The sequence below is a fragment of the Schistocerca cancellata genome, chromosome 3 (genome assembly GCF_023864275.1).
Source record: "Schistocerca cancellata isolate TAMUIC-IGC-003103 chromosome 3, iqSchCanc2.1, whole genome shotgun sequence".
Lineage (NCBI taxonomy): Eukaryota > Metazoa > Arthropoda > Insecta > Orthoptera > Acrididae > Schistocerca > Schistocerca cancellata.
This window is the reverse complement of record NC_064628.1, coordinates 60,066,627-60,074,664: the sequence shown is the minus strand read 5'-3', so window position 1 is coordinate 60,074,664 and position 8,038 is coordinate 60,066,627. Positions and strand designations below refer to the sequence as shown.

Sequence of the window (8,038 nt, the reverse complement as noted above, 5' to 3'; positions counted from 1 at the left end):
CCGAAGCACGACTCACGCCCGGTACTCACAGCTTTACTTCTGCCAGTACCTCGTCTCCTACCTTCCAAACTTTACAGAAGCTCTCCTGCGAACCTTGCAGAACTAGCACTCCTGAAAGAAAGGATATTGCGGAGACATGGCTTAGCCACAGCCTGGGGGATGTTTCCAGAATGAGATTTTCACTCTGCAGCGGAGTGTGCGCTGATATGAAACTTCCTGGCAGATTAAAACTGTGTGCCCGACCGAGACTCGAACTCGGGACCTTTGCCTTTCCCGGGCAAGTGCTCTACCAACTGAGCTACCGAAGCACGACTCACGCCCGGTACTCACAGCTTTACTTCTGCCAGTACCTCGTCTCCTACCTTCCAAACGTTACAGAAGCTCTCCTGCGAACCTTGCAGAACTAGCACTCCTGAAAGAAAGGATATTTCATATCAGCGCACACTCCACTGCAGAGTGAAAATCTCATTCTGGAAACATCCCCCAGGCTGTGGCTAAGCCATGTCTCCGCAATATCCTTTCTTTCAGGAGTGCTAGTTCTGCAAGGTTCGCAGGAGAGCTTCTGTAAAGTTTGGAAGGTAGGAGACGAGGTACTGGCAGAAGTAAAGCTGTGAGTACCGGGCGTGAGTCGTGCTTCGGTAGCTCAGTTGGTAGAGCACTTGCCCGCGAAAGGCAAAGGTCCCGAGTTCGAGTCTCGGTCGGGCACACAGTTTTAATCTGCCAGGAAGTTTCATATCAGCGCACACTCCGCTGCAGAGTGAAAATCTCATTCTGGAAACATCCCCCAGGCTGTGGCTAAGCCATGTCTCCGCAATATCCTTTCTTTCAGGAGTGCTAGTTCTGCAAGGTTCGCAGGAGAGCTTCTGTAAAGTTTGGAAGGTAGGAGACGAGGTACTGGCAGAAGTAAAGCTGTGAGTACCGGGCGTGAGTCGTGCTTCGGTAGCTCAGTTGGTAGAGCACTTGCCCGCGAAAGGCAAAGGTCCCGAGTTCGAGTCTCGGTCGGGCACACAGTTTTAATCTGCCAGGAAGTTTCATATCAGCGCACACTCCGCTGCAGAGTGAAAATCTCATTCTGGAAACATCCCCCAGGCTGTGGCTAAGCCATGTCTCCGCAATATCCTTTCTTTCAGGAGTGCTAGTTCTGCAAGGTTCGCAGGAGAGCTTCTGTAAAGTTTGGAAGGTAGGAGACGAGGTACTGGCAGAAGTAAAGCTGTGAGTACCGGGCGTGAGTTGTGCTTCGGTAGCTCAGTTGGTAGAGCACTTGCCCGGGAAAGGCAAAGGTCCCGAGTTCGAGTCTCGGTCGGGCACACAGTTTTAATCTGCCAGGAAGTTTCATATCAGCGCACACTCCGCTGCAGAGTGAAAATCTCATTCTGGAAACATCCCCCAGGCTGTGGCTAAGCCATGTCTCCGCAATATCCTTTCTTTCAGGAGTGCTAGTTCTGCAAGGTTCGCAGGAGAGCTTCTGTAAAGTTTGGAAGGTAGGAGACGAGGTACTGGCAGAAGTAAAGCTGTGAGTACCGGGTGTGAGTCGTGCTTCGGTAGCTCAGTTGGTAGAGCACTTGCCCGCGAAAGGCAAAGGTCCCGAGTTCGAGTCTCGGTCGGGCACACAGTTTTAATCTGCCAGGAAGTTTCATATCAGCGCACACTCCGCTGCAGAGTGAAAATCTCATTCTGGAAACATCCCCCAGGCTGTGGCTAAGCCATGTCTCCGCAATATCCTTTCTTTCAGGAGTGCTAGTTCTGCAAGGTTCACAGGAGAGCTTCTGTAAAGTTTGGAAGGTAGGAGACGAGGTACTGGCAGAAGTAAAGCTGTGAGTACCGGGCGTGAGTCGTGCTTCGGTAGCTCAGTTGGTAGAGCACTTGCCCGCGAAAGGCAAAGGTCCCGAGTTTGAGTCTCGGTCGGGCACACAGTTTTAATCTGCCAGGAAGTTTCATATCAGCGCACACTCCGCTGCAGAGTGAAAATCTCATTCTGGAAACATCCCCCAGGCTGTGGCTAAGCCATGTCTCCGCAATATCCTTTCTTTCAGGAGTGCTAGTTCTGCAAGGTTCGCAGGAGAGCTTCTGTAAAGTTTGGAAGGTAGGAGACGAGGTACTGGCAGAAGTAAAGCTGTGAGTACCGGGCGTGAGTCGTGCTTCGGTAGCTCAGTTGGTAGAGCACTTGCCCGGGAAAGGCAAAGGTCCCGAGTTCGAGTCTCGGTCGGGCACACAGTTTTAATCTGCCAGGAAGTTTCATATCAGCGCACACTCCGCTGCAGAGTGAAAATCTCATTCTGGAAACATCCCCCAGGCTGTGGCTAAGCCATGTCTCCGCAATATCCTTTCTTTCAGGAGTGCTAGTTCTGCAAGGTTCGCAGGAGAGCTTCTGTAAAGTTTGGAAGGTAGGAGACGAGGTACTGGCAGAAGTAAAGCTGTGAGTACCGGGCGTGAGTCGTGCTTCGGTAGCTCAGTTGGTAGAGCACTTGCCCGCGAAAGGCAAAGGTCCCGAGTTCGAGTCTCGGTCGGGCACACAGTTTTAATCTGCCAGGAAGTTTCATATCAGCGCACACTCCGCTGCAGAGTGAAAATCTCATTCTGGAAACATCCCCCAGGCTGTGGCTAAGCCATGTCTCTGCAATATCCTTTCTTTCAGGAGTGCTAGTTCTGCAAGGTTCGCAGGAGAGCTTCTGTAAAGTTTGGAAGGTAGGAGACGAGGTACTGGCAGAAGTAAAGCTGTGAGTACCGGGCGTGAGTCGTGCTTCGGTAGCTCAGTTGGTAGAGCACTTGCCCGCGAAAGGCAAAGGTCCCGAGTTCGAGTCTCGGTCGGGCACACAGTTTTAATCTGCCAGGAAGTTTCAAAATACATATAACTCGTTCTCCATCCTCACACTTCAAACTTGTACAACCAACTGCACAAAAGAATAAAGATTTACCTCTAACAACATATAGCAAATAAATTACTATTGTATATCAATCTATGTATACAAAACAATCTTTGGGACATACATTTCATATATAAAATACAATTAATTGTTTTTTAGAAGTCCATAATCATCTTTTTAATTACATTAAGTATTTGTACACATTAACCTTTAAACATTTTCGCACAGCTTTGTATTAATGGATATTGGTTTTTGTCTCTTCAGTGCGATATTCTCCACTTCAAATGATTCAGAATTGGTTAAATACATTTATCTAATGATAATCAGTTTTATTACAAACTCCATTCTTCTGTTGTCCTATGGACAAAGTGGATAAGAAGACCAGGGCTTTCTTGAAGGCAACAGGCATGCCTGCCAAGGTCATCAAAAGACTACACTTTAGATTGCCAGTTCCATCTAAACTGTATGGACTACCAAAAGTACACAAAGAAGTTGTGTTGCTACATAACCAACAGCTAAGTATTTGAAGCAACTGCTGTACTCATGTGTGGGGAAGTGTATTCACCACATCTACAACTTGGAGGACTAATTGCAGTGTCTCAGAAAACTATGTATCATGAAATCTGGTATAATGGTCAATTATGATGTGGTCTTCATGTTTACCAAGGTGCCACTTAAAGAATCGCTAGAACTGATTGGAAAGAAATTTGACAATGCTGTGATGGACCTGTTCAGCCATATTACTGACTTCAGCATATTGTAATATTACGAGGAGAGAGAAGTGGCCATGGGCAGCCCCCTCCCTCCAGTGGTTGCCAATCTCTTCATGGTGCAATTTGAGAAGGAAGCTTTATAGATGACTAGACACAAACCAACATGCTTTTTCAGGTATGTTGCGACGGATTTATACGTGCATGCATGCAATGCACCAGTTGCGACGGATTATTACGTTGCTGCTGCAATGCAATTTCTTTTATAATTTTTGTCCACCTACCTCTTTACAGTGGTAGATCTTCGCACATAAACTCCTGACTGCACCTACTTACGAGACCACAGAAAAGCAGTGTTGAGGAAATTGTAACCTCATGGCTACACACCAGAGGCCGCTATAAGTAAACTTTGCTGAAAATTGTCTGTCTACTTTAAAGAAATGATTCGGAAAGGGGATGTCACTCATACTTTAAACATGAAGTTCGAATTTAAACCTCCAATGGATCTGTATTACCGTTAAGCGAGATCATCAGTCCACATTTACGAAAATTACTAAAGTTTCTGCTCTCAGTTATCACCATACCCAAAACAGCCAGAACTTTTACCTTCCCAAATTCTGAAACCAATTACTTGTAACACAGTCAATTACTTCTGCACATCATATTCTGTGGTTGTCTTTAGTAAAAGTTTATGCTCGCCATAAAATACTCAGTAAGAATATAATCAGTACTGCCACGCTATATAATTCAAAGTTCACTCACGATTTTCGTCGGAACGAATTATCACAACACTCTAAAGTTTTCATAAACAGTTTCTGGTCACTACCAGATACCATTAACACTGGACCATAATGCGGAAGTCATCCCAAGACTTCATCTTACACATAATGCGAAAAGTCACATCCAGGATAACCGTCTCCAATCAAAGCTAGTTCGTGACTCTCTTCTCACTCTCCGACACTCAAAACTATAGCTCCTCACCAGGTGGTCAACCATCTCACTTCTCATTGGCTGTCAGCACTTACGACCAATGAGAACTCACTTTTAGGGTGCGGCTCGTGCCAAAATCTAGCAAGCACCAACCACTTCTCTAGGCTCATTGACGTCATCAAATTAAGTAACACAAAACTCTCTAATTAAATAAACAAAACAAAATGAACTATAAGCTTTACTCTATATCTGGAAATTTATTATGTAGTCGCAAATGTTCTGGCTGTCTTATACATAAGAATACATACTTGGACATCCGACATTCAGTAGTAGGGGAACCACTAGTGGATTCGTTCCCACGTTAGAGAGTTGGAACACTTGCCAGTTCCTGTAGAGAATTACATGAATGATTTTTAATAATGCCGAACATCCCACATACTCTCACGCACACATTCTCATTCACATACACCCTAACAAACAACACACATATTTACTTAGAATTCTTGACATTATTATTATGGAAAAGTCACAGAGGTTTTCTGAAACTAAAAACTTCCTAAATTTATATATGAACACTGAAAGTCTTATCAGATCATCGTACATAGTCACTGAAGGTGAACTATTACATCACTGTATTTATTTAAATTCTTGACTGTCGGAAAATTACATTTTTTTATGGAATTTTACTAACTTCCAAAATACAACTATTTTTAATCTCAGACTTTGACATATTGTTTGTTTTCACAACAGAAAGATGTACATCAAATATGACGTTCCTCAGGTTATTCCTTTATTAGTTATTAATATTTTTAGTTTCATATAATGTAAGTGGCCTGCCAGCGCTACTCCACTGCTTTCACACGCGCAGCTGCAACAGATGGTCGTGACGTCAGTCTCCAGGACACAACTCATCCGTTACTGACCATATACTCTACTGGCTTACATTGCAGCCCACATACATTCTGAAGTAAAGCTTTTAATAGACAAATGGGTGATCGCGCACTAGTTGTGACGCCACAATGTGGATGATACCTCTGCAGTCTGGCCAAATATAAAGTTTCTCGTGGAACTGGAGAATGATGGTTAGCTCTGTTTTTGGACATACTTGTCAAAAGGACATGAGATGGGTTATTTGGTCACAGTATGTATCGCAAACCAGCACACATGGATTTGTACCCAGCATGGATGAAGAAGAGCGAGATGAAGCAAAGGCTATAACTTACATGTCCTATGTAGGATCTATTTCTGCCAAGCTCAGAAGTAAGAAATGTGAAAGATGACATTCACTTACAAAAATGAGAAATTTATAATATACCTTGCCAATGTGGTATGTCGTACGTTGGCTAAACAACAATGACAGTGTACAGCAGATGCTGAGCACATCAGAGGCACAACCTGCTGAGTAGACAATTAAATCGACCATTGCAGAGCACTTTCTGGAAATTAATCATACCATGATCCACAAAAATATGAGGATTCTGGCACAGGCCCCAGATACTGGGATAATATTACAAGAGAGTCTATAGAGATAACTGTGGTGGAAAATATCCTCATGAGTTGTGACACTATGTATCAATTCAACAAAGACTGTAATCCTGCACTAAAGTTGCTTAAAGTGCAATAGATGCATCAACAGAACTCAACAAAGAGAAGAATTGAAAATGAGAATATGAGGAATGAATCCCAGACATCAGGTGCAAGATACTGAGAAAGAAACACCAGATCACTGTCAGGCATGCTGGACTGAAAACAGAATGCCAACTCAAAGCCAGGCCCTCCAGGCTAAAGATGGACTGTCTCAGTACATTTCTACTGGAAACAGACCATAGACAGAGCACCTAGAACTGACCAAGGGGGTGCACCAAACTGAAAATGAAACACCAGCTCAAAGACGGAATATCTCAGGATGTCTCTAGTGTGAATGGATGTCAAACAGAGTGCCTAGAACCGACCATGGAGAGGGAAGACAGTAGGTACAAATATTGGGTCCATTCTACTCAACTGGCAGTGTAAGGTAGCACCTGACGAAGATAATGAGTCACAATGTTGCGCTGTTGTACATGGATGACACTGATATCTTGCAGAGCTCCCACCAACACAACATCAGCAGATCATCAGGGAAGTCTTAAGATGTCTGTAATGAAACTTTTCTACGGTTACAGCCAATATTGTTGACACACCTCATGAAAACCTGACAGTTGCGACTGACCTGTCCTAATGCCAGTTACCATATAATTCTCAATGGCATGATTAAACATTGGAGACAGTTGGATAATGGAGGGCTCTCTTTCGAATACTAGCTCAATATCATTGCTGGATCGAATGGTATGTTGTCTGCTTTCATGCCCAGCAGCTAAACTCGCTGTGAAAATTGTATTATCATGTCATCCTTTGGTCAAATTCATTGAAGCATAAGAAAATAGTGTGAATTTAAATAAATACAAGTTGCAATAAAACAAAAAGTTAATAAAAAGGTAAAAAGGACAATCTTTCTGCCAAAACTCTGACCTCTGTAAAAGTCTCTGTACTTTATAAAGACCTCGCTGTTATGACCCAAACCTAATTTCAACCATGTTGGACTTGCAGAGGACCTTCTATCCTTTACTTGTTCTGTGCAATGGAAACGTTTCTCCGCTGCATACACCACTGGCAACAGCCAACCAAACCTCCACTGGTAATCTTTCAGGGATTCCTCACTTCTAACTTTGCCCCACCTTCATTTCTTAAATCCATCACTGGTGAATTGAACATCACTTCTATGGAAAACACTGCTATCCATAACCTGAAAAAGAATCAAGACCTTATCATTCTTCATTCAGACAAAAGCTTGACCACAGTGGTTATGAATCATGGTGACTATGCGGCTGAGTGTTCTTGCCAACTTTCCAACACCTACACATACAGACCTTACAATGACAGTCTCATACCAGAAGTCCAACATGACCGAAAGCAGCTCCTCAAAGTCTTAGGTCCACTTCAAAACCTGACACATAAATCCATCTCCCTCCTCATACTAGCAACTCCACAAACCCAACCCCACACGTCTCCCTACTGGCCATCGCATTGTGGCTGGGTATGAGGCTCCCACAGAATGAACCTCTGCCTCTTGTTGACCATCACCTCCAAACTACTGTTGTAACCTCCCATCCTATATTCAAGACACTGCTCACTTTCTTGACCACCTCTCCACAGTTCCTGTCCTGTTACCAACAGACGCCTTGTTAGTCACTGTGGACGTCACATCCTTGTACACCAACATCCCCATGCCCATGGCCATAGGGCCATTTTGACAGCTTATGGCCATGGAATGCTACCTTTCCCCAACATCCTCCTCCTGATGCTAAACCCACCATCTCTTTCCTAATACTCCTAGCCAACCACAACCTAACCCATAATTATTTCACTTCCAAGGGCAACATTTATAGACAAATCCATGGTATCCCCATGCGTACTTGCATGGCACCATCCTATGCCAACTTATTTATGGGCCATCTGGAGGAATCCTCCTTATCCAGTTAATACCCAAAACCTCTT

The 8,038-nt window shown here is 44.0% G+C and overlaps 3 non-coding genes across 3 annotated transcripts; 2 read left to right on the top strand and 1 right to left on the bottom strand.

The window, feature by feature from the left end:
- Positions 1-234: 234 nt before the first annotated feature.
- Trnas-gga (transfer RNA serine (anticodon GGA)) lies at positions 235-309 on the bottom strand. Its single transcript has one exon. It is a non-coding gene; the product is annotated as a tRNA-Ser (tRNA).
- Positions 310-1,233: 924 nt separating this feature from the next.
- Trnas-gga (transfer RNA serine (anticodon GGA)) lies at positions 1,234-1,308 on the top strand. Its single transcript has one exon. It is a non-coding gene; the product is annotated as a tRNA-Ser (tRNA).
- An 828-nt stretch (positions 1,309-2,136) lies between these two features.
- On the top strand, positions 2,137-2,211 carry Trnas-gga (transfer RNA serine (anticodon GGA)). Its single transcript has one exon. It is a non-coding gene; the product is annotated as a tRNA-Ser (tRNA).
- The last annotated feature ends 5,827 nt before the right edge of the window (positions 2,212-8,038 follow it).